Source organism: Aplysia californica, unplaced genomic scaffold (assembly GCF_000002075.1).
Source record: "Aplysia californica isolate F4 #8 unplaced genomic scaffold, AplCal3.0 scaffold00081, whole genome shotgun sequence".
In the NCBI taxonomy this organism is placed as follows: Eukaryota; Metazoa; Mollusca; class Gastropoda; order Aplysiida; family Aplysiidae; genus Aplysia; species Aplysia californica.
Window position 1 is genome coordinate 274,162 of NW_004797351.1, and position 8,837 is coordinate 282,998.

Here is an 8,837-nt window from a genome sequence, read left to right on the forward strand (position 1 = left end):
CCCCCAACCCCACCACCAGCACCACCACACACATACTCAAACACATGCACGTACATACACCCTCAGACATTTCTACATGGACACCCCAACATACATTCTCCAAAACATGAAACAAAGATTAACCTCGATCTGTAGATCGCACTCAGGACTTGTAAAAATTTTTTTAAAAAAATAGGGAATAGTTGAACAGTACCATCGGTAGGCCCTACTTCTTTTCCTTTCCCTCTGTTTCTGTCTATCTTTCTTTCTTTTTCACTGTACTAAATGACCAATATTGCATCAATGCAAACCAAAATACTTGTAAGGAGAACAGTATGAAGATATGGAAAGTGCTCCTCTGGCCATTAGCCGAAGTAAGGGTGTATCTCACTGCTCTGTGTGCTCAGCTGTTGGCTGCGGGCGTGCCAATACCAATGTTGTACAGTTTCCCCTGGGTTGACTGTTGTCGTCGTCGGGGAAAGATTCCTGCGTGCTTTTTGTACTTGCTGAGAGAGATGGGAGAATGGTGATCTGCATTCACTTGTTTAGCTGACAAAGTTTTATCGCCTTGTACAAATCCTGTGAAATTGTTCACCTTTGATTAATTTTTTTGTGTTGGAATGTAGATTTTTTGGGGTTTCTCTTCCTTTTTCTGTGTGATTTATGAGAGTTTTCATTCGTTTTTTTTCCCCTTTCACCTGTGCTGGGAAAAGAGGCTGACTGGTGGAGGAACTCGGTGTTGGTTGCTTTTAGTTTTTAGAAGAACCTAAGACAGAGATGCCAACCAGTACGATTTTACGTATTTTAGTACGATTTTTTGCCGAAAATACGCGAATACGACTTTTGATGAAAAAATATGCATCCTGGAATTCGAAAAATACGAGATCCAGTTTGGGCTAGTAAACCTAATTATCTCAAGTCCCCTCTTTTGTCAAAATAGTATCAGTATCGCAGAGCTGGAATATGTGAAAACCAAGTCTGATAAGGTCAGTTAGTTCATTTTTGCCATTATTGATTTTTTAATATACACTCGAGGGGAGGAGGTGTGAAGGCAACACCAGAGGACAAAAACTTGGGAGGCAAATTTCAGAATTTTGATTAGATATCCAGAGCTCTCTGCAAAGCGCGCGTTGGTGCAGGCGTGTGCGGAATCGGGACCCTTCGTACTTTGCAAGTCTGTGTAATTGAAATAAAATGTTCGCGTGTCATTGGATGGGTGATAGATCTAGTAAATTATACCTACAGTGTATGTTGTAGATTTCTGTACAAGACGGGCAGATTTTCAGTGTCACTGCATCTTGCCCTCCCACAGTTGTTACAACTCTCTCACTGCGTGGGTCTACTTGAGCCATTCAAGTTATTTATCTTCTCTGAGTTTGAGCAATAATTTTAGTCTGTCAGTTCATAATATGAATCATGACACCCAGACTGGTTCTTGATAGTCGAAATTCTTGTTGTAGGCCCTTCCGAACTCTCAAAACAGGATTAATTTTTTATATTAATAATGAGAGGAAAATATTATAACAGACTGAAATAGTTAAGTCAAACAAGACCCCAGTACGACACTGAACACTGACATGTTGTTGACTGGATACATGTTTATTGTACGCGTGTGTGCTCCTTTTATCGAGCAGCTGAGCTAGTGAATTTTTTTCAGGAAATATTGCTGGACACCCTGAACATTTTACTAGTTGGTTGGTCGGTTGTGGAGAATACACATTTTCCCCTGAAAATACACCTTTTCATATTTCCCAATACTCATTTCGGTTTTCTGTGGTTGGCATCTCTGCTAAGATTTCCCTAAGATGTTGAAGATTCTGCCTTCTCCACTAGTGTTGTGATGGGACGATGTGTAGCGTGGACAAGAATGGCCGGACTGTTTGCGATTGCTTTGGTTAGGGCTGTTAAAGGTGGCTTCTAGTCAATTCTGCATCTTTCTCATCACAACCTAACCCCCCCCCCCGTAGGCTTCTTAACAAATGCTAAAATTATCACCAATATCAAAAGATTCGTTGGCCCACCCTTGTCTTGTGCGGAAGATGCCCAGGGTGAGCCAACTGAACATTTATACATATAGTCATATAGGTTTTAAAAATTTTCTGATTGCAAGCAGAATCTTCATCATTGATCTACCATGCACCTGAGGTTATAGTCCTGGGATCCGAAACCAGAAGAGTTTTGTAGTTCATTCGTCCTTGTGAAAATACGGCATAGTTCCAGTCTGGAATTTTTGGTCCACAGAACACTTGTTGGTTTCTCCTGAAAGTGTGAGAAATGTTGTGTTTTTAAAAACGATTTTGATATCTATGCTGGGAAAGGGTTCACCATAAATGGTTTGGCTGAGTTGCACGGATTTTACAGCTTTGGGATGCAAGGGATTATAGTTTATTCTGTATTTATTTTGCTCCTTTGTATTTTCAAAAACATTTTTTCTCCTTGAAGTTAATGTCATTCTGACTTGCTGGTGTGGGCCAAGGTTTTGCATATTTGAGAGAAAGTGAAGGGCGAATTGCCAGGCGTGTTGGATTTTTAGAATTTTAATTTCTTGTTCACCAGTTTCCATTTCATCTACAAAGATTCCCCATACTTGACGGATACTATAGTGTGATTGCAGCCTGTGCTGAGTAAAAAGTGGCTTCTCTAAGCAGAAGTGAAAACGTTTATGCTAGATTCATAACGTCATGTGCCCTGATGTTTTCATCCTGAGAACTGTTGTGAACTAAACAGACTGGTGTACATGTTGTCTCTAAGTCTCTTCTATTTTTTCTACAACCCCCCCCCGCCTCACTGCTCAGTTCACCCCTCACATGCTCTATCCTGCAACATCAACATCCTTCCCAGCCCCTCCTCCTCAGCTTCTCCATACGTTGCCTGTCATCATGTCGGATATATTATATATATTCTATACATATATATATGCGTCTTGTGTACATAGCCTGCGTGTACAGTGGGCCCGGTGGGCTTGTGTTGTGGCTCGTGCGGGAGCCCGTCGTCCCACCGGGCCGTGCTGTGAGACCACTCGCCCACACTCACCTCTATCTGTCACCGCCCGTCTGGTCCCACGGGGACTGCCCTGGCCCACGCTCGTGTGGTGGGCTGGTGTAGCTGCCCCGTGTGGTGGGCTGGTGTAGCTGCCCCGTGCGGGGTGGTGGTGTGTGTGGGTGTGTGTGTGTGTGTGTCTCACAGCCCCCCCTCCCCCTCCCCCTCTCAGTTCTGGGTTTTTATTTCATTCTGTTTGTGTTGTAACCTGAAAAATTGTGTCAAATAATAGAAGAAAAATTTTCTGCTTTGAAACTGGAGTTGTGTGGCTTATTTTTTTGTCATGGTGTGATCTGGTGTCCTGTGTGTCCTCTCTCTTCCCCCCCTCTCCCCCCCCTCCCTCCTTCCTCATACGTGTTTGTGTTTATGATAGCCTCCTTAAGTTGTGAATGCTTTGTTTTTTTATCTCTGTGTGTGTGTTTTGTTGTGACACTCAACTCTTGTCTGTGGTGGTTGGTGGGTGCTCTTCTCCTTCTTTTTTGTCAAACATTTATTCTCTTTATCTCACCGGTCCTTCTTTTCTGTTATGTGTTACTCTCCAGTAACATCTATCATTTTCAGCTCTTTATAACTTTTTGTTTTTATGTGCTGTTGTGTGGTTTGCTTCTTCTTTCCTATTGAACAAAGGAAGGAGAGGAAGCTCCTTTTTGAGTGGCGTGCAACACATACTTTACAGTTCAGCACATCCTAACGGAATGTGTAGACTTCAATGATGTACGGACAAAATACTTTAAATGTAAAGATGTCAAAACTCTTTTTGACATTGTTAACCTGAGAAAAGTTTTGAGTTATGTTAAAGAAATAGGACTGTTTAATAGGATATAAAAATATGTAGTTATCGTTGTCCGTGTATATAAATCATGTACATACACTGAAATAAATATTGTAATGTATATATATATACAAATGTAAATAAGTCTTTACCATATTTACAAACATTTTCATAAATGTCTGTCTGTCCTTTTAGCATGATGATGATATTATGACAGTGTGCAGTTGCGAGCTCCGAAAAACTCTTACTGAAACATGACATGATCCTAGATTTGTTGCGGTGAAACCTATTGGCACTTAAATGACCAAAATTGAGTCGATGGTGCCGTAAAACACCTACTCAATCAATCAATCTGCAAAAAAAAAAAAATCAAATCCTATCGAACATCTATCATCCAGATCTCACTATAAAGGTGCGAGTCTACCATTTTGTTGAGGGCAAGAAGGCCAGTCTGTACACTGCCAGTAACAACAGTTTAGTGATAGTGTGATGTGTTATAACGTTCGGCCTCATGGGCTTCACAGCGACTATCATATATATTATACATGCACATTGTTTCATTCTTGCAAACAGACACTCCCCGACTGCTTTGTTGAAGCAAAAAGACCTATCAATGCACACATCAGTGATGAGATGCCGACTCCCCTACCACCTGTATAATAACTAACCCTACAACGTTAATCGATTATCTCAAAAGTTTGATTACACGCATAGGCTTATCGCTTAGAAATCCATGTACTTGATTAGCCGGATTCCGAGAATGCTATAGGCCTAGACTTGGATAACCACCAGACCTAGTCAACTCAACGTCATACAGCTAAGGTAAAAATTGCCAACTGAACAAGTAGTAGTGGGCGCCGTGCTTTATCGCTCACGATAAGGGCATCCTGTTTGACTGGTTTTGTTCATGTAAATGATAAGATGCATCAAATAGGCTTACTTGTTAATGACCAAGACAGATGGAAAACAACAACAAAACAATTAGATCAGTTCAGTAGCACGTACGTAGTATAATTAAGAGGTGTTATTGACATTTCATCACATGTAGGCCCTACTGTTTTTTTCAAATGGTTCAAATTCAAACTCCTTTCTTTGAGTTGTGTGACACCTCGGTTTTTTAATGGCCTAACCTTTTCTAAGCTCCGAAGTGGCTTAGTTGGCCGAAAAGGTTGCTGAACCATGCTCTACTTCTGTCAGGCTAGGCGCGCACAGGGCAACTTTAGTCGCCCAAATGTAAACAATGAAAGAGATATTAAGCACCTCGCGAACAGGCAACTCGGGTTTTTGGAGACTGACAAGTTTGTGTTTTGTCACAACTTTCCGGCAACGCAACTGTAGCTCAAATCTCCTGTGCTACATACCTAACTGACACACAGCACGCACAGGCAACCAAACTGTCTTTCCTCTTCTGGAATGCTGCTCCCCCAGTTGGTATTTCGATACGTAAAGTAAATGAGGGTCCCACGAGACGTAAACGTTCAATAAAACTCTGAGCTCATACGATAATAGTTTTAAAAAACTCAAATCTTTATGCAGTTTGACAAGATGCCCTTTAAAAAACCTCTGATTGGTCAAAGGGTGAACCCAAAACCGCTTTTTCCTTTTCTTCTTTCTAAGTGCTATCACAAGAGCACAGACAACAACTGCGTCGTGGAAGTCCAAGGCGTCAAATGAGGAAGTCAGTACAATTTGTAATGATGATAGCCTACTGTTGCCTGGCTGTTGCTCAGCTCTGTGCGCGCGGTGTACGAAATAAGTTGCCCGGAGACAGCAAATGTTGCGCAACTAAAATGGCCCTGTGCGCGCCGAGTCTTATGGCCTTGTGTTATATCAGCACATCTGCCTTGTCTTTTCCCTGCACTATAATAATTTATAATAATAATGATAATAAGATGAAGGTTATTGAGTCCATGTGGGCGGTTAGAAGGCGCCACTGGTAGGTCCTACTTCTTCACATTTCCTCTGTTGTTTCTGTCTGTCTGTCTGTCTTCGTTTTCCCCAGCATTAAATAGTCATTATTGAGTCTCTATTGTGCTTCTCTTTACTCAAACGAACAATCAAACAGGATACCACGGCACCATGATTGACTTTTCTCCTTCTACTTCTTGTGTTATCTTTGTTAAAGCTACCTCCCCCAAAACCCCCAAAAACAAAACCCCCCCCCCCCAAAAAAAAACAACCCCCCAACATTTCCCGCTTCACGGAGTGGCCCTTCTTGTGTCAACAACAGCAAGGCAGACCTCGAAATGAACGCCAAACAAAACAAAAGAAAAACAAAGTCAAAAAACAAAACAAAAACAAAAACAAACAAAAAATGTTGAACAAAGAGTCCCTGTAGATCTACTTCTCTTTACTCGAGCAAACAAACAGAACAAAAAAAAAAAAAAAAGATTGAGTCGACGATGTGCTTGACTTTATTCACACAAACATTCTCTTTCTCTTTCTCTTTCAACCGTGGCGTGAATCAATGAATGCTTGCGTCGACATGCCGTGGACGGAAGAAACTAGTGTAATGTGCCGAGAACTGAGCATACGATCGATGACCGCCAAGTTGTTATATCAATGTTTGGCGCCCTGTGGGCTTTTTTGTTGTTGGAAGTAATGGAAGTGGTTATGTTAATCTCACCAGGGGTGAGAAAAGCCTATGGCACTATGTCTCTCTATTCTCACCCCCCCCCCCTCAAGCCTCAAGTGTGTTAGCACACTGTAGGCCTGTAGTCTCTCTCTCTCTCTCTCTCTCTCTCTCTCTCTCTCTCTCTCTCTCTCTCTCTCCCTCTCTCTCTCTCTCTCTCTCTCTCTCTCTCTCTCTCTCTCTCTCTCTCTCTCTCTTTCTTTCTCTCTCTCGTTCTTGCCCCCCCCCAACCCCCCGGGCCACGCACAATCGTACAAGAATACTTAATCACAATAATAGCAGATCTGACTATAGACGATGTAAAATTGAGCAACAAAAAAGCGGTTACCAGATCTAGACATATCAGTGTAATGCACAATGTCTTGATGATCTTATAGGCCTCACCCCCAAACCTTGGAACTGCCTCAGTGAGAACCTTACGTAACCCTATCCGTACGCCCTGGGGTCATTTTGTACCCCCGGGGTTGCATTTTTCACATTTTAGAATACTTCTTGTACAAAGATCTCTTTGAAACTTTCAGTCAGTATTTCTCAAAAAATCATTTTGACAGACTGCTATGCAAAACGTACGGATCGGATTAACGAGTAAATTTCCTTTTTGGAGAATGGTGGCTCAGAGTTCCCCACGTCGAATGGATACGATAGTAAAACATGACCTACGGATAGGGTTAATTTCTCTCCAGCAGAGCAGTCAACACTGAAGCAAAGTGCTCTATTAGTGATGTGTTTGCTTAGACCGGAAGCAATATGAAACGACCAATGGCTGCCATTTTTATTCCTTTGTTGTGAAACCTAACGCTGGTCAGGCCTGTAGGCCTACTCTGTGCCTTTAAAATTGAAAAAAAAGGTATTTTCGTCGGCCCTGTGCACTCTCCCCCCTCCCCCCCCTTTCCCTTTCCAATTGCTTCACATTCCTTCATCTGGTCTACTTTTTGCGACTGTTATATCCCTCCATGATCTATGATACATTTTAACATTCTGCACTTTGTTGCACTCTCCAAAGCCCAATAATCTATTATTATTGTAAAGTCCCCCCCCCCAAACAAACAAACAAACAAACAAACAAAAACAACAAAAAAAACCCACCAACAACCAGAAACAAAAACAAAAACAAAACAAAAACCCCACACAAAAACAACAACAGCAACAAACATACAAACAATGCACCGTGTTTTTCGGTAAGTGTTTTACGGCGCTTGCAACTGCATTAGGTCATATGAGCGCGCGGGACACATTAAGCTTTTTCAGTTGGTAGGAAACTTAGAATTTTGCCCGGGTGGCGGCCGAAGCCTACTCTTATCGATTTAAGATCACCAAGGGATCTTAACAGGCGCAACTTGCACACGGTCCCTCCGAGATTTTTCGTCCTTGTCCGTGGAGGCTAGGTGTAGATCTTTCCTACCATAAGATCAGGGTGTGTGGCTGAAAGAAAGCAGTAAGAAGGAGCCAAGTAGTAGCAGTAGAAAGGCTACAGAAAGAGTCAGGAGCCCAGAGGAAGGGACAAAGGAGATGAGGTGGGGGCAGAAAGAGGAGACGAAAGCAGACGACAGAACATTGCTTGAGAGCAGGAAAGGAGGTGAAAGGGAACAATTTTAGAGAAGAAAATGTTTCGGTCTCTACCCGGATTCGAACCCGGGACCTTTGTATGAGAGGCCAACACCTTAAGCTCTAGGCCACGAGAGCCCTCAAACAAGGCACAGATAACACAGCAGAAACCAAATATCAAACAAGAAATAAAAGTAACTACAAAACAAAGCACATCTCCCCCTTCCGAAAAAAATAAATAAAGTTAAAACAAAATGACCAAATGTGAGGCACCGTGGTGGAATCAGGCTCTCGTCAATTTTGGGGCATGTAGAGTTATTGGTATTATCTTAAAGCTTGTTCACTTGTCTTTTTTTGAATGAAAAAAAATATCCATTTATCTTGAATACAAGTCGAGATATTTGCGAATGAAGGAGGTGGAGGTCACCTGTTTTCAGAGGTAAAATTAGTGAGAAAATGGTCTTCAAAGATAAGTTATTAAGCTTAAGAGTCCATGGCAACTGAAAATTGACATTTATTGTACTTTTAATCAACGTTTTTCAGAAAAATTAACTCAGAAATGAGTTCTTTAATGGGCATGAAAGGTGTTGAACCAAAAAACAAAAATTTGATAAAAATTCACAAACCTGCAGAAAAATGCAAGTTTCTTCACTTTGATTATTTTGACGAGAGCCTGATTCCACCGCACTGCCTCACAAATGAAAACAAAATGACCAAATTGCTTTTTGTAAGTTTTTCTTTTCCTTTGCTTCATATATTTCGAGCCTATCATGATTGCCGCTTTGCTTTGTCTCTTTCTCACTTTTTTAAAGAAATCCAACCGCTCACATACACAAATACACACATGCACACACACACACACACACACAC

The 8,837-nt window shown here is 41.6% G+C and overlaps 1 protein-coding gene across 1 annotated transcript in view; it reads left to right on the forward strand.

Annotated features, from left to right (window-relative positions):
- Positions 1–3,498: 3,498 nt before the first annotated feature.
- The window catches only part of LOC101853919, a gene marked incomplete in the record, with an annotated part of 19,939 nt that continues 14,600 nt past the window's right edge, over positions 3,499–8,837 (forward strand). The window contains 1 exon segment of the mRNA XM_035968772.1: positions 3,499–3,732.